This window comes from Pleurodeles waltl, chromosome 1_2 (assembly GCF_031143425.1).
Source record: "Pleurodeles waltl isolate 20211129_DDA chromosome 1_2, aPleWal1.hap1.20221129, whole genome shotgun sequence".
NCBI classification, from domain to species: Eukaryota; Metazoa; Chordata; class Amphibia; order Caudata; family Salamandridae; genus Pleurodeles; species Pleurodeles waltl.
This window is the reverse complement of record NC_090437.1, coordinates 1,263,218,032-1,263,241,995: the sequence shown is the minus strand read 5'-3', so window position 1 is coordinate 1,263,241,995 and position 23,964 is coordinate 1,263,218,032. Positions and strand designations below refer to the sequence as shown.

At 40.7% G+C, this 23,964-nt stretch overlaps 1 protein-coding gene across 2 annotated transcripts in view; it reads left to right on the top strand.

Annotated features, from left to right (window-relative positions):
* Positions 1-23,964, top strand: part of CTNNA2 (catenin alpha 2) — a 2,570,005-nt gene that overhangs the window by 1,655,408 nt on the left and 890,633 nt on the right. The gene's annotated exons all lie outside the window — the stretch shown is intronic.

Below are 23,964 nucleotides of genomic sequence, written 5' to 3'. Positions count from 1 at the left end.
CTCCTACAGTACAGCACACAGCAGCAGTAGGCCAACACAGCAATGCAGCTGCAAAATGGCAGTTCCTCGTGGCAGCACAGAAGTCCTTCTTTCTGGCAGAGTGTCCTTGGTTCCATTCACAAAATGTAGCTGTCACCCAGCCCAACCCAAACATATATTCAGAGACAGGCTAAAGCACAGAATGGTGTGAGGTAAGAAAATGCCAACTTTCTAAAAGTGGCATTTTCAGACATAAAATGTTCAATTCGACTTCACCATAACTTCTGATTTTAAATTGTGATTCCAGAGACACCAAACTCCATATTTCCATCTCTTCCCAATTGAATACTACACTTAAATAATGTTTTAAGGTAATTCCAATGCTATCCTATGGGAGTGGTAGACCTTGGAATAGTGAAAAAACTAATTTAAGATTTTTCTGGACATATTAAACTTAAAGGTACATGTCCAACTTTTTAACTACACTGTACCCTGCCCTTGAGTCTGACTAGGGCCTACTTTAGGGATGACTTACATGAAATAAAAAGGAACGTTTGGGCATGGCAAGTAGGTACACTTGCCACATCGAATTGGCAGTTTAAACAGCATATACAGGCTCTGCAGTGGCAGGTCTGAGACATGTTTGAAAGGCTACTGCAGTGGGTGGTGCAATCAGTGCTGCAGGTCTACTAGCACATATACTGCACTTTTCTAGGGGTACATTAAATATGCAAATAGGAGGAGAAGCTATTGTTACCATGTCTTAGACTAAAGAACACCTGCACTTTAGCACTGGTCAGAAGCGGTAAAATGCACACAATCCTAAAAGTCAGAAAAACAGGAGGTCAGAGGGCAAAAAGTTAGGGGAAACCATGCCAAGGATGCCAGGTCTAACAGCTGGGGCAACTAAAAACTATCCAGATGGCTGCAGAGCATTCAGAACTCAAAGGCTAGAATCACTCTCAACCTCCCATGCTGCACTCACATCAAACCACACCTGGAGCTCCATGGGCCCCCCATACACAAATGGACACAATTCACCTCCTGACCCACAGTTACATTTCATTGGCCCAGCATAGCTCAACAACCACATCTGCTTTCCTAAAGCTTCCAGACACCTCCACCGATCCAGATTCCTACTTGTACACATTCCACACAAACCAAAACCACATACAGTGGTCAATCCTTCTCCTTCATCACTCTTGATAAGTGGGCGCGACCTGCCACTACACATAAGAGCCTCCTCCTCACTTCTTTAAATTCCATAACAAGCTGAAGACCTGGCTTTTTGAATTGCCCCGCCAGGCCCTATGTTTGGCTAGACTCACACCTGCTCAGCGCCAAGACACCATCCCGGGTGAGGGTGCATTCTACAAATCTTCATAACAAAACATCTAGAGATGAAGGGCACAGTTGAAGGGTGGTAGTGAGGGAATCAATGGAGAACTAGGTCTATTGGGGGCACCTGCAAAGATTGGCGCACTGAGTACTTCCAGGGCTAAAGCCGACCCTGGTTCTATTCATTGGATTTTTGTCATTTTGGTGTCATTTGATTTATTAAAATATCCTCTATAGCTCTAAGTGGGATTAGGGATATTCCTTGTGTTTTCACTTCATTACTGTTTGTGTGCTGCATTAATACTTTACACATTGCCTCTAAATTAAGCCTGACTCCTTAGTGCCAAGCTACCAGAGGATTAAACAAAGGTCTGCTTAGTGAGATTTGTGGTTTACTCTGACCAGGACAGTGGCATTATTTAAAGTGGGTTTCTACCCTCTTCAGCCACTAATCAAATGTCTTACAAAGAGATATATACGTTATTATTAATTCGTCATCAAGTTTATTAAAGTTTTTCATCCAGCAGGCCGGAATAAAAATAACTGCAGCCTACACACAAGCACCAATTTATCAATTACTTAAAAAAACAGCAACAAAAGTTGAGTACGCCTTGTTTATAAAAAGGCACAATTACATATTCCCCGGATCAACTTTTATTTGAATGTACATACTTCAATTTGACAAGTAATGAATTTAATATAGCCTGTTGTTTGATACACACATTACTGTTCATTATCCCGCACAGAATTGCAATGCAAGTGTAAGTTCCCAAAAATGCGTAATAAACGATTCTAAAATGTTCTTCAGCCCCAGAGCTTTGATAATGATTGCGCTGACAGGATTATTTATTAGCTTTCAATCCATCAGCTCTTAAGAGGCTAAGGATGGCTTGTAAACAGCGATTCATCATAGCGCTTTGACTGAAACTTGGAAAGTAACCCGCGCCATTGAACGTTTGGGAACAAAAGTACCGTTTTCAGATGGAGAAGCTCTTATGTGACACTCAGAGGCAGGCAAGCACAATGATAGCTCATTTTCTGGCGAAATCACCCAGAAAATATTTAAACCTCATTATCTCACGTCCTCTGCCTATTTTTGAGTTCAATTAATAATTGCGGAATCGGAAGAACTGCGGAAGCACATTCCGGAGAACAGTCAATGTCAAGCCCATCATCGCCATCTCTGTGGCTCGCGGCCTGCGCGGGAAACGCCAGAAAGCACGGGACTGCAGAGGTTTATGCACGACCAGGAATCGCAGAGAAGGGACAGCTGAGCGTCAGGCAGCAGATGGGCATTAAAGCCAAAGCGCTGCGGATGCCGTATGTGGCGGCAGCGGAGCCAAAACATCCGGAGGACGTTCAGCATGCAGCGAGCGCACCCCGCGGGTTCGGCGCCGGGCAGCCTCCGCGTCTGGTAGCAGCCCTCCAACTGGTGAGGCGGGCCTGGGGAATTAAAAACACACTCTGTTTACCAGTCATTAAGCCGGACGGCTGCTGCAGCCATTAGACCACTGGAAGCCTATGTGATCTTAAAATGTGCGGCAGTTAAACCAAAGTCGTCATTTAAAATGCGGATAAAGACGCGCGTTCCTCTAAAAGGGCATATTGCTTCTGATGTTTGACCGTAAAAAAGGAACCCTAATGTTTGGTGTTTTTTTTTGTTCTTTGGCCATACCCGAGGCCCAATAACACGTGGTGCCATGCATTGCTACGTGAATGCAAACAGTATGTAACTTATGTACCCTGGGGCCACACAACATGGTTGTCGTTGGTCAGGAGAGAGCACAGTGTGCAGACACACAGGGGCATATTTAAGAGCCCCTAGCGCCACCTTAGTGCCGCCATAGCGTCATTTTTTTTACCTTAAGGTGGCGCTAAAGTGCGTTTTTATCCGCCCCATAATTACAAAGTGGTGCAATGCTTGCATTGTGCCACTTTGTAAACCCTTACATCACATTATGCCAGCCCCAGGCATAATGTGTGCAAGGGGGGCATTCTAGCGCAAGGAGGCCCACAAAAATGTTGCAGTGAAATTTAACAGATTTGACTGCGCCATATTTGGCGTCATTTTTAACTCCTCCTTAGAGTAGGCGTTAAAATGACGCTCCCATAGAAACCTATGAGCCTCCTTGCACTTTGCTACGCAGGCATCAACATTTTTTACCTTAGTGTAGGAAAGCACCACAATAGCATCAAAAATGTTGACACTATTGTGCTAGCGACTGCCATAGTGCATCGTATTATAAATACAGCGCGACCATGGTCTCGTTAGGTGCCGGTAGGGTGGGGTGGAGGGGGGGGTGAAGGAAAAGTGCTGCATCAGCTCTGATGTGCCACTTTTTCTCAAGTATGGGCCATGGGTTCTCTTTATGAGTAGCTCAGTAGCTGGTGTGCTATTTTTCAAACCTGATAAAATCCGCTGTGTCAGAAGTTACTGGATGCGGTAAATACTACCTAATTACAAGGTTTTGGGGAATAAGATGCAGATTTTGGTGTTCACTGCCGATAAAACTGCATGTTTCAGTAAATAATGTGCATTTCTTTCTCGTGATACATATCAACAGGCTTGACTTGCCATATTTACTACAAAACTCATGAATCCCATCCATGGTGTAACAGCTTTTACTGGACATATTTCAGTCAAGCTCATATTGAGGGCCACCTTAGTGTACTGACACCAACTGTCTTTGTGTGTGTTCTTGGTCTCTTGTAGAATTAAGAATGGCTGAAGATACATAGAAGGCTAAGCATAAGTTAACGCTTCCTCCACCTTTGTAGGTTTGTCAAACCCTCAGGTTGGAGGGTCTCAAGAAAGAAAATGTGACGCTGACCACATCTAAAGAGTAGAGAGCTGGTGCAACGCACCCATTGTGCACTCATATGTAACACTTAAATGCAGGGCCTGCACATTAACCTGAACCATATACATTATCTTTGCAGGTGCGCATGTTATAATGTGGCCACATGCGCCTTTTAGATTATATTTATCACAGGATTCAGCTGTTTTTATTGTCTACAAGTTGTGATCAATATCAACGAAAGAACACCTTGCAATCATTTTGACACACAAATAACACACAGAATAGTAAATCTGTTTACCCCTACTGCACGCAAGTTCTTGCACATAATGTTGCATTTATCTTGCCTAAAATTGAAATATAAATCTCATATTCAAGATGCCACTCTATAAGCACTCTTAAAAAATCAAGTAAGTTGGTTTAATCTTTTGTGGTTTTAAGAAATTATTTTGGCAATCATCACATCCCAAAAGTATGTTAATTTCAGGAAAGCACTATGTCACTTATTATTACGTCGAATAGAACATCCATAATTTTTAAAGTTTATTGGAATTTATCACCAGCATTTCCAATATAGAGCTTTGTCATGCACATGCTAAATAAATGGTACAGTTGTTTCTCAATAATATATTTTTCTCACCTCAATAAAATATTTTGTACATTCCAAAGTAAAATATGTTTGTTCTATCATGAAATACTCTGTATTTTCTAAGACTGGACAGTTTGTAGTCTTCTGTGGCATGGGCAACATGCCTACTTTCCGGTCATGGCATTTTAAATGTTCATTGAAATATCTCACAACTAGCAAGACGATAGGTGACATTAAAAGCTAGAAAAAGTTGTTCCTGATAGGAAGTAAACAGGCATTTATCTTCTGATGTAGTTGATATAACCCCTTGCGGTTACTTTCCCTATCTATATATGTGCATGTAATATATTTAGCAATGCCCCATCGTTCTCCTCCCAAATATCCATTCCCCTTTCCTTTGGCTTATTGCCAATAATCACTTTCATGATTCCAGATCCTCTCTTAAAGTTCATAGATGACATCCTCTGGAGCTTTCTACCCTTCACAAAATCTATTTTCATATACAGAGTGTGGTAAATTTGAGATAATGAGTATACAGTATACTGTGAATACTGTTACTACCGAACCTCTGAATATGATTGTTGTTTTCCCTATACATTTAGATTTGCAAAACCACATTTAAATCACATTTCTATATTTGCCTCTTCATGCACAACAGCCAGTGTAGTGACCATGTTAGTAACAGCTGAAGATGTAATACTGCATTTGTACAGACTTAGTAATAACTGTTAGATCAAGGAAGCCTTGAGTAATTAATAGATATCTGTTACTATCCGATAAGTCACTACATTTTATTTTCTATTTTTAAGCTTTTTTTTAAAGGGGGAACCCATGCAAGAAAACGTATTTTAATCTTTATTATGTGAAAATAAAAACGAAACCTTGGATGATAAAACAGCGTTTAAAAAAAACTTTGTTTAGACCTATACCATGTTAAAGGAAGCAAACAATGCTGCAAAACTCATAATGGAACAGGCTTGCCCTTGCAAAGATACCTTTGCACACTAAACATTTACTAAGCAGACCTGTCTGCTACATGTATTAATATGATACTTGTACTTTAGATGCCTGCCCTAAGCTCAGAAGGAATTATAGTGACAATAATAGGATCATAATGTCACCCTGGTGAGATCTTCATCTAGACATAGCTGAAATGAGTGGAAAGTATTTTACCAGACATTTAACATGTTATTAACAGAAATGCTGTATTAACAAAAAAGGATTTGTGCTAGAACCACATGACAGCATGTAACAATCTTTCCTCATAGCACCACCAAAGAGCTAGTTGTAACCTCACATTTATTTAAATGTTGAAAAGGTTCAAAACCCTACTTTTAAATTGTATTCCTCATTTAAAGCTAAATTTGTGATAACTTCACAAATATCGGATGCAGTGTGACAGTAATAGATGTGTGTTATTACATCACATTATTTCCTCAACTAAAAGTGAAAAGTGTTTATAGTGCCTTTGTCTCAAAAGTATGAAATCTGGCATGCAATAAAGGTAAGGCCTGGTTTTTCAGGATAACTCTGGGCCATCTTTTTTGTCGAATTCTATAGATGTTTTACATTTGGATTCCCTTTGGTATAATTTGACTTATGTGACAGAACTTTAGTCTATTGCAAAACCTCTAGTTCAGGCTTTTTCAAGTTTCAAAGACTGGACTGACATTAACACTAATACAAAACACAAAATAGAAAGAATGCATCTTATAAGAACACGGTGTACTCTCTCCCTTTATATTTAAGATCTCCCATATCAATATGATAAGAAGGCAATTTTTATACATTCTGTTCTGCTGCTGGGTGTGTAGAAACTCACAGTACCCTGTGCTGCTAATAAAGAATAAAGTATGCTAATAGAGATAGGACAAAGCAATCCTTGTACATCTTATATGTATGTGATTTATGTTTTTCTTTCCCCAAAGGAAATACAAACATGAGACCTTTGTTTCATGGAAAAGGATGATCTTGTCATGAAGCATTGTCTTTTAATTTAAAGCAAGTATAAGGCTGGGGGTGTTGTGCTATGAGTGTCAGTCGCATAATAAATTGTATTTCTTTGAGTAGATGTTCCTTCATGTTTTATTGCATTTTTATATGATCTGTTTTCAGGTTGTATGTTGTAAAGGTTTCGGTTAATCAACAGCAGTAAATGTAATCTGTTATGGTGATGTGTTGTTCAAAATGGCTGCAGTGTTGCTGAGTACTGCTCATACACTTGTACCTAAGGGTTTTACCCGTGCTGAGAAGTGCTCAAACTTTTTCATTACATGTGTTGTGTTCCTATCGATATGTGCGGGTCCTCTCAACTTGAAAATATTACATCCTGGTTAAGAAATGTTGGTACTGCCACTCTCAAAGATGATAAATATCTTATTACTGTTAGGAAGGGATGGTTCTTTCTAACTGACAACATTGCAGCCCTACTAAGAAAGACCAAAACTGTTAGCCTGAAAGAATTGCATTCTTTTTGAGATGTGTTAGGGCTATCCATTTGAAAGGATTGCAGCTCTGATGCTGCTCTCTCAAAGTGAAAAAATCCTTTTCAAAAGTACAGAAAGCTATACGAAAATATTACAATCCTCTTTGAAAGTCTGAACTCTTTCCATATGAAAATATTGCATTCTTGTTTAAAATTACTGAACTCTATATGAAAATATTGCAGCCCCCTTCAAAATTCAAGACTCTTTCCATTTGAAAATTATGCAGTCTTCTGCAAACGTATGGCGTTTTATTTGAAAATATTGTAGTCTTGTTCAAAAGTAGGGAACCCTATATGAAAATATGGCAGTCCTCTTCAAAAGAATATAGTAGTCCTCTTTAAAAGTACAGAGCTCTGTATGAAAATGTTGCTATTGTGGTAATAAGTGCATAACTCCCTGGGAAAATTTCGTAACAGTCTTTAAAAGTCTGGACACTTTCCATTTGAAAATATTGCAGTTCTGATCAAAAGTACTGAACTCTTTATGAAAATATTACAGTATTGTTCAGAAGTGTGGTACTCTATTTGAAAATAATGAAGTTGTGTTAAAAAGTACAGAACTCTTCATGAACATATTGCAGTCTTCTTCAAAAGTCTGGACTCTTTCCATCTGAAAATATTGTAGTCTTGTTCAAAAGTTCTGAATTCTAAATGAAAATATTGCAGTTCTCTTTAAAAGTCTGTAATCTTTCCTTCTGAATTATTGCATTCCTGTTCAAACTACTGAACTTTATGTGAAAATATAGAATTAGCTTTTGAAAGTATGGTGCTCAATTTGAAAATATTGTAGTTGTGTTAAAAAAGACAGAACTCTGTTTGAAAATATTTCAATCTCTTCAAAAGTCTGGACTCTTTCAATCTGAAAATGTTGTCGTTTTTTCCAAAAGTGGTAGTACCTTTTTATTGAAAGATTGCAGTCCCTTTGAGGAAACACTGATGCTGCTCCTTGAAAGGATTGCAGTCTTGGCGTGATGTGCCATTAAAGTCAATATGAAAATACAGCAATGCTCTTCAGAGTTGCTGGTGCTCTGTCCAGCGGAAAGTAATGCAGTCCTGCTGGGAAGTGCTAGAACTGTGCAAATGAAAGTATATTCCTGCTGAATATAGTTGATTCTATGACTCAAAATGGTTTGCCTTATTGAAAACCTGTGTAAGCAAGCATTTGAGTTCTGTTAGAAAGTGTTAGAATAACATAGAAGCAGTGCCATATTCCATCGCAAAGACTGCAGGTCTTAGTTAGTTTGAAAGACACTGACAGTAAAACAATAAATTAACTGCAACCATGTTGAGAATAGGCAATGCTGTTGAGTTGAACAGATTTCAATTCCGAGGCTAAGTGATGGTCTTCTCCCATTGGCATGACTGCCGGCCTTTTGAGAGATACAGCCAATTTCTTATTTCAAGGGTTGCAGAGAAATGATTCTCCTGATCTATAAAACATGACTGACCCCATGGAGGTCATTTAGGGGTCGCAGCTGTGACCCCTACGGCCTGCCCTTTGTGAACCCTGGCCTCCTAGATGGAAAATTCACTGCTAGGAACACAGTGACAGCTCGTCCTTATGGACATCAGTTGGGCTCCACACTCTGTTTTCTGTCAATTTATATTACAGTAATAGTGAATGTTAGAAATGGGGTCTTTGATTGGCAGTGAGGTGACCTCCTGTCCAAGCAAGGACCCTCACTCTAGTCAGGGTAAAAGAGAATTACCCTCAGCTAAACCCCGCTCACTCCCTTGGTAGCTTGGCACGAGCAGTAGACTTAACTTCAGAGTGCTAGGTGCAAAGTGTTGCTACCAACACACACAGTAACTTAATGAAAACACTACAAATGACACAACACAGGTTTAGAAAAATAGAAAATATTTATCTAAACAAAACAAGACCAAAACTACAAAAATCCACAGTACACAATTCAAGTTATCAATTAAAAACCAAAAAGAGTCTTCATTTAATTTTAAACACAACGCTAACGCTGTTAGCGTGGAAATGTACATGGGTGTGTCAAAAATAATCCTGCACGGGCAAGTGTACGTCAAAAGGGCCTTGCAATGCGTCAATATCACTCACAAGCGAGACAGTGTGTCGTTTCTCCTTCAGTCGAGTTGCTGTGCGTCGTTTCTTCTCTCCGCAGAAGAGTGATGCGTCAGTTCGAACCGCACTCTCGGTTCCGGGCTGGCCGTGGGTGTGTTTTCACACTCCCAGCGATGTTTGCATTGGAAATCCTGCTGCACGATGATCCGAAAACCACGCAGCGCGGGTTGCGATCTCACCAGCCTCCGTCAGCGATGCTGCTCATTGTTTCTCCAGCCACGTGCGTCGCTCTTCCAGTCGTGCTGCAGGGGAGCATCGATTTCCAGCTGCGAAGCTGGCGGCGCGCCAATTTTTCAGCCGCGTCTCGAATTTGCGTCGATCTTTTCCCCCGCACAGCAGTCTGTGCATGGATTCCTCACTCTTGTCCTGCCAGCCTCTCCTTTCAGGGTCCCAGGAACTGGATGGGCACCACTTGGCAGGGTAGGAGTCTCAGCAGAGGCTCCAGGGGCTGGCAGAGAGAGAGAGAAGTCTTTGCTGTCCCTGAGACTTCAAACAACAGGAGGTAAGCTGTAATTCAAGCCCTTGGAGAGTTCTTCACAAGAAGGAAGGCACACAAAGTCCAGTCTTTCTCTTCTAGCACAGGCAGAAGCAGCAACTGCAGGATAGCTCCACAAAGCACAGTCACAGGCAGGGCAGCTCTTCTTTCTCAGCGCTTCTCCAGGCAGAGGTTCCTTTTGGTTTCCAGACGCGTTCTAAAGTCTGTGGTTTTGGGTGCCCTTCTTATACCCATTTTGCCATTTGAAGTAGGCTTACTTCAAAGAAATGTCTCTCTTGTTTGTGAAATCCTGCCCTGCCCAGGCCAAGCCTGAGACGCACAACAGGGGGTTGGAGACCCATTGTGTGAGGGCAGGCACAGCCCTTTCAGGTGTGAGTGACCACTCCTCCCCTCCCTCCTAGCACAGATGGCTCATCTGGATAAGTAGGCTACACCCCAGCTCCCTTTGTGTCACACTCAGTGAAAGGTGCAACCAGCCCAACTGTCAAACTGACACAGACAGGGAATCCACAAACAGGCAGAGTCACAGAAATGGTTTAAGTTACATTTTCAAATACACAATCTTAAAATCAACTTTACTAAAAGATGTATTTTTAAATTGTGAGCTCATAGAACCCAAACTCCACATGTCTATCCACTCCCAAAGGGAATCTACACTTTAATCATATTTAAAGGTAGCCCCCATGTTAACCTATGAAAGGGACAGGTCTTGCAACAGTCAAAAACTGATTTAGCAGTATTCAGGACATATAAAACACATTAATATATGTCCTACCTTAACCATACACTGCCTCCTGCCCTTGGGCCTTCCTCGGGCGCCTACCTTAGGGGTGCCGTACTTGTAAGAAAAGGGAAGGTTTAGGCCTGGCAAGTGGGTACACTTGCCAAGTCGAATTTACAGTTTAAAACTGCACACACAGACACTGCAGTGTCAGGTCTGAGCCATGTTTACAGATCTACTAATGTGGGTGGCGCAACCAGTGCTGCAGGCCCACTAGTGGCATTTGATTTACAGGCCCTGGGCACTTCTAGTGCACTGTACTAGGGACTTACTAGTAAATCAAATATGCCAATCATGGAGGAACCAATTACATACATATTTTGTATAGGAGCACTTGAACTTTACTGGTTAGCAGTGGTAGAGTGCTCAGAGTAAAAAAAATAGCAAAAACAGAGTCCTAGAGGCAAAAAGTTAAGGGAGACCACGCCAAGGATGAAAAGTCTAACAGTGAATAATAATATATTATTTACAATTAGTGTAATAAAAATGGAGTAGTGTTAGCTAGAATATGGCCTTCCATGGCAGGCAAGTAAAAATGCCTTTAAGTGTATGTTGTGTACCTGCTTGTGGGTAAGAGTGTGTTTATGTGAGAGACAGTGTATGCAAGTGTCAATCTTTATGTGTGCGTATGTGTGAATACTTATGTGTATATGATAGAAAGTGGAGGGTAAAGGGCATGTGATATCCCTACCCCTGGCATTTCAGTGAATCAACATTCACGACTGACCCTTTAACATATAACAGATTTCAGAACTAGGGCTAACCTTTGATGCCTTGCTTTATCAGGGATCCTACCCTAGCAGGATTTGTGGCTGCTATCGAAGAAGTGTGTGCAGTTTCTTATGAAGAAGTCCCAGACATATTGGCAAATGCTGATGCTCTCAAATGAAAAGTATTTAAGTGCTACTGACAAGATCAGCTTTCTTTATTACAAGAACAGCTAGATGTCCTTCTGGAGTCATTACAGCTGTCCCATTCGAGCACTGGAACCCTTATAACAAGTGCTTATATTGTTACCAAAGGAATTTAGTATTAGGTGAAAGGGGACATCCTGTCTTTTAAAAAGGAAATCTTTACCTGTTTCATGAAGATGCTTGCGTTCTGTTCTGTCTTTAAAAGAAAAGAAGGGAGGGATAGATCCTGTCCACAAAAACACGCCTTAGAAACATGAATTCAGAACCTAAAATATCCTTCTTAAGAACTTCAGTTAACAGCCTGGAACTTCCCCCTAATGTGCAAGATTTATTTCCTCTCACTGTAAAAAATGTAACTCCTCTCTTACACTTTCTTCACACTGCCTGCTGTTACTTGAAGTCCTCCACTTGAAAACACAGGAATAAACTTGAGCCCCCAAAGACTTCTGTGCGTGTTTTCTTAAAATCCTGTTCCATCCCTGCCTCAACCATGTGCCACCATATGGCTCTAGTTGCATGCAAGACAACATGCTGTGTTACTTCACATGATTAGCAGAATGGAGTATGCGGGCCTATAAAAAGGCACAGTCACAGATGCTGCTCGTGGTAATACTTAATGAGCGTTGCCACGGATCAGTCTAAAGCAGTATCTAAACATCTTGCGAGAGTTTATAAGACTTTAAACAGAAGATGTTCATGGTTATGGCTGCGGGAAGGGGATCCTGACTTCTATTCCCACTGTTTGAGTCACCTTGATTGTAAAGGAGTTTATCAGAAACTATTACCTGTCTGCAATCGGTGGCCTGAACGCCAATCGAAGGTTTCCCAGGATGCTTCTGGAAAATGTTTGCGATTTCTATTTCATGTGAAAGTATATCTTCGACTGTGAAAGTCGACAGCACAAAAGGCAAATGGACTTGCTAGCTATTTTTTTTCTCCATGAAGATAATATACTCCTCTCTCACATTCCGCGTAATTTTGGGGGTGGTATCCTCTCCCATCACCAGTGTAAATCTCCAGTGTGACTAACATGGGAACAGGTTGGAAGTGAGTTTGTGATTGTGGACATTTGTGGGTAAAAACGCACATGCAAAGGTGTCCTGTAATGCCAACTCTGCATTCATTCCCCAACCTTGCTAGCACTATTATTCACTTAAAATTCTTTGAAGAAGTAAATACGTTTAAGATTACTAAGTGGCATATTTATAAGAAAGTGGTGCATGAACAATGAAGCGCCCGTTTTCATGCTCACCCTGCGCCCCCCTAACGTCACGTAGTAGCGCAGTATATACAATTAGGCATATAATGGTGCATGTTAGCACAATATGGCATAATTTATGATGCTGCTGTGGCGCATTGGTCGACTAGTGCCAAAAAGTATGGCGCTAGTCCAGCAATGTGTGGGGAGACCCATTGGAAACAATGGGAGTGTCAATTTAATGACCGCCTTGGTCAGGCGTTAAAAATAACCAGAAAAATGGCGCAGTGAAATCTCACTTTTGGGCCTCCTAATGAGGGAACACTACACTTGCATACATTATGCCTGGCACAGGGGTAATGTGGCGCAATGGGTTACAAATTGTTGGTGCAATGCTTGCATTTTGCCACTTTGTAAATCTGGCACAGGAAAAAGGCGTTCTTGATGCCTCCTTTGCATATTTTTTTTTATTCTAGGGCAGACCCAAAGAGACATCATTCAGAAAGCTGAGTGAGGAACGCTGGTGTATTGATTGTGTTTGACAGCGGTGCTAAGCTCCTACCATGTGCAGTGCTTAATATTTGTGCTTGTTGTTTCTGGTGCTGAGCACCAGCACTTATTTTTGAGGGCCGGCGCTTATTCTTCTGCCTCAAGCATTTGCTGCGAGCAAAGGACACATACGGGAAAGACGGGGGAAGAGAAAAACGAAAAAGCGTCACAAAGGTAGAAAGCAGAATGAAGAGGCCCAAGATGGCTTCAGGATTACGCTGCCTCAATATTCCGTGCTCGCACATTAAATTCAGCGGCCTCGAGTTTCAGAGGAGGGGTTTGGGCACCGGCACGTTTTTATTTACAATTTAAGCACTGACCGTGTGGGTCTGAAAGACCCAACATGTCCTCAACATGTCTGCGCAGAATTGCAAGTCTAAACTCCATTAGATTGCTTTTGGGAGTATTGGGGCTGGAAAAGCTTTGGTTTTCGCCAGATGAGCTGAGTAGAACTACGATAGCGAGATAAAAAGAAATCCACTGGGATTTTGCAATTTCTCAAATAGTTCTTACTAGTAGTGGTTCCAAGGGACTGTTTAGATGTAAAACCATTTCCATGCCATGAGCCACCAAAGACAAAATGAATCCCCCTTGGCTCATCAACTGTTTATTAAGTTTAGGTACAGGTCACTTCTGAACACAAATGTTTGTAGTAATTGGGCTAGAGCTGTACCTCTGGATGATACATGTCCAGTCTGTGGAGAGGCTCCAGAATCACTTAAGCGTATATTGTTCTTTGGCCCTGCGTTTCGGCTCCAAAGAAGAAAGTGGGTAGCCCCTCTTTGTAGGAACTTGGACAAAGGCCGATATATGAAGGCACATAGAATTATCTGCACGGACATACATAAACTAATGGTCTTTTGAATCTCTGGATATCTACTGTCAATTTGGATTTGGTGTAGCAAGTATATACAAGCAGTTTAGGAAATGGTAGAGCTTTCGAATCCTACAATAGAAAGCATTTTGTTGAAAGGAATACTACTGATTCGTGGTTCTATTGTCTGTGGCTAATGATCTAGAAGTATGTTTCCCACATCCTGGAGGTTTGTTCTAGCACTTTATTGTTCATTTGCACATCTTGCTATAGGGGGAAATATAGGCACAAGTTAGTCCCCATTCTAGAATGCCACTATGAGACTCTTTGGACTGACATGTCTGGCCCTTGGATTTGCAATATTGTTTTGGATGGGTCACATCCTTATGTCGACTAATGCTTGGTACTATTTCCCTCCCCCTCATTCCATCTTAACCCCTTGTGTATATTCTAAAGCATCAATCATCACTTCCACTCCCAGTGGTCAATAACTGCTTTTTAAATTTGAACCCAAATATGGAGCCATCATTTTTTATCCTACAGTGTTACACACATGTTGACTGTAGCTCCTCAACAATGTCTTCCACAAAAGCTCAAATCTTTTTGATCTCCAACGATACCCACTATGATTTTCAAGGATGTTTATATATATGTTTTTGTACATGTTGTACTTTTATGATCTTGCAGATCGAAAAAAAGTTATTATGATGATGGTATCTACTTGTGTAAGTCTAATTTACAGGCATCATTAGTGATGAGAATCTGTCTCAATGCGATTTGGCCACATTTCATATCTTTGTAAATTAGTCATGACGTTTTACATGCATATTGAACTGCAATTAAAGTTTAATTACCGCAAAGAGATGAGCATTTGCTACAAGATTCAGGAATTAATTGTAATGCGTACTAAGTTGGCATGAATTGAACGTTGTTTACAGGTTTGGTGCACCATTCTTTCTAGAGCACCAGCCACACCCCCTTCTGGGTAGCAGAGAGCAGTGCAGTTCTATGTGAAACTCCTAAGGATGGTCTTATATATGTGCAGGGCAGGCATTTAGGCATGGGGCTAATGTGGGATAGGTTTATTGATGTTAGAGAATTTTAAGTTCATTACTAAAAATGGTTACATTTCTTGATTGGTGTTGGGCAATCCCCAGTGGTAGTGGAAACTCGATCTCAACTATTCTCATAATAAAATCCTATATCTTCCTAATGATAACATTGAAAGTGGATTTATTTATGTCATATGACCTTCTGCAGAGAATACTGACCAGTGTTAACTACCAATTTGCCTTTATTGGCCGAAGGGGAAGCCACATAATGAGAGAAGGGCATTTCACTGCTGTTAAATTCAAGCAGTATGCTACCAAGAAGAACATGATCAACCGTCCTCTTAAAGATACTACATGTAAATCCCTTTGTGAATAACAAACAACCGTAAACTTACACAAAGGTGTAAATTTACCTTTGTGAATCATGCCCTTTGTCTGACTGTTTTATGTCTCTGCCACTGAACCCAGAAAACAGGCATACAACATGTAGTTAGTGATAGCATTACATGCTTTCTGACTGGTTGAGATTATCTCACCATTCTGAACAGGGTACATTTTTCATCAGGCTAACAATAGAAGCCAGTGGAGGTCCATTAGAGTGGAAGTGATGTGGTCATAATTCTTCAGACCTCTGATGAGGCATGCTGCAACATTTAGGATATCCATAAGGTGGCCAGTGTGGGACAGCAGTTCAGAAGTCACTTTCTGAGGTATATTGTTTTGTTTTCTTTAGTAGAGAGTGCTAGTACCAGGTTGCCTTGGTTTTCTCTGGGATGTGTTCCCCGATGGTGAGATCAGTGTATTTAAAGTCTGTTAAAGGACGGAACAAATACCTTTTTTGGCAGATAGCAATATACTCTTTGATCAATGGTCCGATGGGTAGCCTGTTACCCCACTTAAAGAGAAAACTTTACAGAACTTAGCAACAGTGGAGTAGATTTGAATGAGATAGTACCGCAAGTGATTTGCACCTTACCTATAGAAAATTTTGATACTGAGTCAACAAGTGATGGGAAGGCTGGTTTCCTATTGCAAATGCTTCTGGTATCATGAATAAATATAAAGTCCTACTTACTTTGAGTGAGTTAGTTCCCACCACTGGAAATCGGGAAAAGAAAAAATCTACATTTTAAAGCTAATATAAATTTATTTTCAGTGATATTGGATTTAGCTGCATTGTCATACTCCATCCTAAAGTTGGTTTCAAGATAATGAAAGAATAGCATTCTTTTTTTCATTTTTGAAATTTTGCGTTCACATTAATGGAGTTAAATTATGCTATATCTCCAAGAGCCAATGCAAAAATATAGTTTAATCGATTAAAATACATCAAAGGATTAGGTGGGCTTGCAACAAGACATAGATGTTCTGTTTCAAAATATCTCATGCAAATTCCCCAGGCTCAATTATCCTTCGTTGGTGAGTCAATTTTTTTTCAGGGACTTGAAGAGTTCCCACTTTTTCATAACCATTGCCTACAGTCTCAAAAGAGATAAAAGAGCCCGCAGACCATAAGTCAAGAGTAGGAGTTTGCAGGTACAAAGCTAAAAATGAGGTCTACACTACGCCATGCTCTCTGGGATAGACTTACTCTGCCTTGAATCAAGATAGTCAAGGTCATATAAAGCAAATGAAGCAAGTACATATTACTAAAACAAGGACGTTTGTTTAAGGCCAAATTAGGCTCTGTCCAAATGTTAAAATTTGGAATATCTAACAGCTCCTTGTCTAGAGGAGGGAGATGAATTAATTGGTCAATCAACCAAATATAACTAACTCTGACGATAATAAGTGTTTTACGCAAAAAACAAACATTTTAAGCAAATTTAATGGTCAGTCTAACAGAACAGCCAATAATTTAATATCACTCATACTTTCCAAGGACCAAGGCAAAACCTCTGCTCCATTAAATAGTGGGCACATTAATAATTTCAGAGTGAGGCTTTCAAGAGAAGGAAAAGCAAACCTTCTATCCTCTCTCCAACCTATCTTGAGGTCTTAGTAATACGTTGACAGGACTTTTGTATCACCAAGGATCAAACAATCTTCTGGCCAAGGTTTTCCATGAATTGAGAAGTCTAGAGATCAAATTGCTAATCTGATATTTGTGTTTCACAGCTGAGCAGTAATTTATCAAGCTGACCAACTTCACATTCAATTTGCATTTGTAGTTGAAAAACGGCACCAATTATGCATGCCTGACTCACTGAGACTATTGTACACGAGCTACCTAATTCGCACACCACAGTCTACTTGATTCCTGCTCTTCAGCTTCATGTCGCCAGTCACTGGTTAATGTGAGCACCACTCACTTAGCCAGGACATAGTTTATTCAGAAGATATTGCTCACAGGGACAGTGTCGGCTGGTGTCCCTTAAAAATGGTGGTGCACACACAGGACACGTTTTTTCTGCTTCTAATCCTTGGGACATCAAAATGTTTGATGTCCCAATGCCATTTGAAGCATGTGGCCACCACACGTCTTTTGTTTTCCTCCCGGTATTTACTTTGTGCAAACTCCATCTCTCACGGTATGGGAGGACTATATAAATAATGGGGGAGAAAAAATAAATATGTGTAGCAGCCATATGCTTATAATGGCATTGTGACATCAATAATTTCACATTTTTACATCACAAGGCCATTAGAAGCACATTGTGGCTGATACATATCTATTGTATTTACATAGTGCAAACTCAATCTTTCACAGTATGGGAGGGCTTAACATGAGCACTAGTTATATTTACGATACTCAGGATTCAAACTATAAAAAAAATCACTTTACCTTATCCTCTTTCCACGCTGCGGGCTGATTCTTTTAAATCCACATCTGTCTGCTGCACTGAAGAACTCTGCATGATGTGCATGGGGAAACTAGCACCACACACTGGGGAAACTAGCACCACGCACCTTTGCCAATGAAAGCAGTGCTCTCATGCTATTCATAATAGTTAACAGCATAAGAGCACTGCAAGGATTGGCTGGGACAGATGAACACACTGCTTCATCCGAGGTGGATGAGCTGTGTGTCTGGTTCCCCATCTCACAGACACCGATGACTGGGAACGCCTGAACTGCACATGTCCGGCTGGCCACAAGGAAAATACAAGCCATCCTGACATGCGCAGTTCAGGTACATAACCCCAACTGGTCACGACTTGTAAACCACACCTCCAGCAGTACACCTCCTGTCTTCCGGCATAATGTGTGCCATATAATTGCTGGCAGTCAGGGCTTCAACGCCCCCTTTTCCTTCTGGTGAAACCACCCCTGCACAGAGGCACCCTTCTAGTGCATGCCGAGTAGCAGCAATTGAAAACCATGTTCGTGCGATAATGTGAACTGGACAGTGGTTGTTTCTGATCCATGCTTTCCATATCAGACTACATTAATACTCATGCGCTGCATGAGAGTTGTTGTAATAATTATTATACTTTGACCCTTCTATATGTCAAAGTAGAAATATTCCCCGCCACTAGCGTCAATCAAAATAGACACCTTCGCCAGTCAGCTACTGCAGTTGTCTAGATCCTGAATGAACTGTCAAGAAGACTTGAGCATTTGCGTCATTTTTCCCATTCTCCCTTAACTTTCAAAACAAATTTGGAATGTGCTTTGAATGAGTTGTTAGTTTTTTATATTTTACAAAAATGTTGTCTGATTTTCTTTATTTTTTGTTATTAACACTTCTTTTTTACCGAAGTCTGCTAGAGTCTCTCAAATTTGTTGTTTCTTTAATTGAGCTGTTTTTGGGTGGTTTGTTTGTTGAACTGAATAACTCATTCATTTCCATTTCTCAGCCATACTATTTTCTGTGTGGAGATTTTAGCGCCAATATAGAGGATTGCCCCTGGGTATCAGGGGCCCCAGTGGATGATTCCCTTGGAACGACTAGAGATGGCAGGGAGAATAGTTAGCCAGGGAACGGACAACCTGAGCTGACTTTTAGAGGACAAGGCAGTGAATTCATAATTGATTATATGTTTGTGACTATGAACTTTCTGCCCTGGTTTTCTAAGGGAGAGGTTGTGCAAACAGAGTAAGAGGACCATAACGCCCTTTTAGCCTCAGGGCACTTACCGGAAAATATATATATATATATATATATATATATATATATGCCCCACTAAATTAATTAACACCACTTAACATTCTTCATATAGATGTCAATAAAAGTCACTTCAAGGTTTATTCCTAATCTGTTTGGCAAATGTAAGTGGGAGTGACTTGCCAGTCCATTACAATAGCCTAACCAAGGGAATTAGACTCTTCCTGCTCAAACCCTCCCAGCCCAACAATGGGGGCCCTGATGGTTTGCTGAATATTGCTCCGCAGCCAATTGGAGATTGAGGAAGGAGCTGACCCTGGGTTGACCCTGGGTCAAGATGCTCACTTGGCTTTTAAAGTTGCCTTGAAAACTAGGAAGGAAGCTTTACACAAGAGAGACTGGGAACCTCCGAAGTCTGCTGCAGTATGGAACATCAGTAAGAAATTCTGGGACATAGTCAAGAAAATCAGACAAAGAAATGCCCCAGAAAGCCCTCTCCTGCAATACAGTGTCCTGGGGTACCACATTCAGGAGAATGTAGCTCTGGCCAATTCTTTGCTAAACAGATTGCAGCACTCACTGCCCTTTTTTGTGTCCTTACCTGAAGTAGAATTGGCCATATGCCAGTGCTCAGGTGAGAAAGACCTAGGACCAGACGTGGCTCCTATTGACCTTATAAAGTCTAAAGTCAATTTGTGTGGTCCTTTGATTACTACCAGCTTTAATAATTCCTTGAATTCAAATAGCCCACACTCTTGGGCTTTGTGTACCATTGTGCCTATTATTAAAAAGGCAAATCGTTCATCCCCAAAATGTTACAGACCAATCTCACTTATTGATAGCACAGTAGAAATCACAATAAGGGTGGTTTTAACTGTCTTGCCACATGAGCCCTAGAAAATAACATTATGTGCCCATTTCAGTTTGGCTTTAGCCCAGAGTTGGGAACAGTAGAGCAATGTAGAAACTTAAGCCTGATAATAAACAAATAAACATTTGTTGGGCGCTGCCCACTGTACCTGGCATTTATGGACCCATCCACAGCCTTCGACTATGTGAACCAGCTTTGGTTGATGTTACTGGACTTAGGGGTGGAGATAACTTTGGTGGATTTCCTACACTTACTGCATGTTGATCTTGCAATGCATGAATGGGGTTTGCTCACCTAACCCCACATTACCTAGGCAAGAATTATAATGAAAAGAAATAAAAAAGAGGGTAATGTGGGAACAAATCACTATATAAAGGTATACCTCAGTGAAGCCTTAAATTAATCACCAGTATAATGATGTTTTAATCATCAAATGTATTTATTTACCAATGTTTTATGTACAAGCTCTATACCCAGTACTGTAGTTGCTCATCCCCGAAGACAACATATATTTACAATATACATTAGGATAAAGAAATACAAAAGGACAAAATCCAGAAAACACATAAGATAATCCATAAAAGGCACATCTGCAGCCTTCCACCATTTCTATATATCTGTTGCTTGACACAATTTAGACACAAAGGGCCAGATGTACCATAACGGCCCATTGCGATTCGGTAATAGCAATTTTTAAGAAATCGCTATTACCGACTCACAAAGGGCCATGTATCACATTTGCGAATCGGTAATAGCGATTTCTTAAAAATCGCAAATGCTATTACCGAATCGCAAATTGCGATACCGGCCCCATTTGCAGCAATGGGCCTGTTGGCCCATAGCTGCGAATATTTTGCATTTCCAAAATTTGCGATTTCTGAACCAGAAATCGCAATTTTGGAAATGCAAAAGGCCAGGGTGCTGGGGGCCTAAGGCCCACTCTCCTGCACCCCAAAAACTTTTTTTTAAACATGTAAGGTACACACATGCCAAAAGGGCATGTGTGCTTTACATGTTTAATTTAAAAATGCAGTTTAACTGCATTTGTAAATTTTGCACCAGGTTACCACCTGGTTGCAAAGCATGGTATTTTGCAAGTGCAAAATACCATTTTTGGAAAAATCGCAATTTGCGATTTTTTCCAGAATAGCCTTGCGACCTGGAATGTGCGAATCGCAAATTGCGACTCGCAATTTCCAGGTCGCAACACAAGAAATCGCTATTTTAGCGATTTCTTATCTGTGGTCTGCGAATGCATTTCATGCATCGCAGACCACGGTTTTGCACTCGCAAATTGCCGAATTTACCGTTTGCGAGTGCAAAACCTTTTAATACATCTGGCCCTGTGTCCACAATCAGAGGTAGCCCGAATCAGAGTACACAAATAGAAAACCACTTGTCTTCTGTTTCATTGCTTTGTGTACTGAAAAGTTTTAAGCTTTATATAGACTTCTCCAAAGCAAAATTCAACGCGTTTTTGCCCTCTTGATAATGGGCCTCCTCAGGACCATAGAAGAAAACAGATGCCTCTCAAGCCTCGTAGCCGGGTGAAGCGAACAGGAGAATGCACCGTAGAAAAGCTGTTTCACTGAAAAAAGCCCCTTAAGGACCACCTATTCTCTAGTACAGGTGACTGACTAAAATGTATTTGTCTGTGCCACGTCCCAAGGGAGGAGCGATATGGGCGTCACTAGGGCACAGGTGTCTGAAGACCGTCTAGTACTGTGATAGGTGGCTTACTGGCCCGGGGGTCTGTCTGTGCAAAGTTAAATCAGGAGGGCGCCATTAGGTCACCTTTTCTGCATAATGAGATTCCATTATAACATTGCCCTTCTGTGCATATACTGCCGTAACTTCATGTCAGTATTGTCTATGTTAACGCGGAGAGTACTGACATGAAGTAATGCAGATAATACCAACATGAATTAATGAGGTATACCTTTATATAGTGATTGGTTCCCACATTGCCCTCTTTTTCCTTTCTTTTCTGCATATTGATCTTGCAGCAAGAGTTTGTTTGAACATTAAGGAAGATATGACCCCTGAATTTTCCCTTAAACTAGGAGTGTGCCAAGGTTGCATCTTGCCCCATTACTTTTTATCACCTGCATAAATAGCATTTGTTTCGATCTGACCTTGACTTCTGTGGACGTTCCTAGGATCGCTCACACCCAGGTGCCTGCACTGCTATACGATGACGACACGGTCCTACCAGTGTGTACTCCTAATGCTCTGCGAGCGCTGGTGGAATGCTTCATCTCCTTCTCCAAGAGCTCTTGGCAGTCTCAATAGAACAGCTCATAACTTTAGCTCAGCAGAGCAGTCAGTGCACTGTTTAACTTCCCCAGAGGCACGGGGAAAGGGACAATCTCCCCCTCTTAAATATCTACAACTCCCAGTGTGTTCCTGCTTCTACATATAGGTGTTGGGATTTGGGGTTACCACAATAGATCGTCCCTCCAAGTTGAGGAAAACCACATTTGATGGAGGCTCATGTTTTCACCCCATACAGTTACAGTTTTATCATGCATTCCCGAGTTAGACGTGCAATACATAATGGATAAGGTCAACTTGGTCCCTCTGCTGCTGTGAGTTAGTGTGTGGTCCAATCCTGAGGCATATCTCTGTAGGGATATAATCTTGGATTGCCTCAATTTGGACAAGGGACCCACAGTCCCATGGTTAGATTATATTTTTAAAACCTCTTGTGCACTGGGACTGTCTGACTTATTTATGACCCTTCCAACTATTAAAAAAGACGATGAATTGAGAGTCAAGCACCACTTTTTAAAACTGTGTACTACAAGAAAGCTGAACTCTGAACTGTTTAAAGATTTGGCATTAACCTTTCACAGATGTTTTGCAACTATTGAACATGCTCTTTACTTGTCTTTACCCCTAATGAACTGGGAGAGGTCCCTTCTCACCCGCGTTATGATCCCCTTACTTATGCTTCTGAGGTGACAGCAGCCCCATGGGAGATCAGTCTTGTCCCGTCCTTAAGATGGTCAGCGGAACAACTGCTCCTGCATTTTATATTCTTATGTACATTTTTTAAGTTCCAGTTACTTTCTTATTCCCCTACTAAATAACGTGAGTCAACATAAATGAAAGGAAGCGATATTTCATTTGCAACCACTGAACAGCCATGATATACGTTTGACCGTCAGCTCCTTACTAAAAGCTGCAGTGAAATGCAGAAAATCAATGGAAGGTTAGCTTTTGCTATGGACAACTTGTATCCACTATTTAAAAAGAGGCCCTCCAGTTTTTGCTAATATCACTTACTTGTATGTTATCACGGAGTCATCACACTCTGATGACTAAACTAAATTTTGTATGAATTTAATCATGATCTTTTATTTTTATTGTATGTATCTGACTGCTGTTTTTAAAATCTTAAAATCATTGCAATCACAAAGTTCAAGGAACAGCTGATCAGCTGTCCATCAGTCCACTTGTTACTTTGACTACTATTGCTGCTATAACTCAGAATGTACCTTATGGTTTTATATATTTTCTTGTATTTATTTGTCTTTTGTATGTTTTTAACATGTAAACCATTTTCATTTATGGTCAAACCTTGGCCAAATAAAGATATTTTTGAACTTGAATTTCCACTGGTAATTTCACGGATGCTTTAGGTTTAGCTACAAGAAGTGTGCATACCCTTTTTGCACACATTAAATTGCTAGTACACTAGCGCATGGGGGAAGAAGATTATTTCCACTCCATATTACATAACAGGGTAAAGGAGAGGAAAGAGGATGTCAAAAATTTCAAAAAGATATCATGTATTTATGACTTTTAAATCATTTAAATTGTGGATTATGAGCTTTCTCGGAAGAATCCTAGTGCGAATAAGCAAGAAAATGAAATGGAAACCAATTTTGCACTGTTTGTGTTACTATGTGATAAAAAATCAAACACCCTAGTGCAACCATGGCCTGTCCATATGGG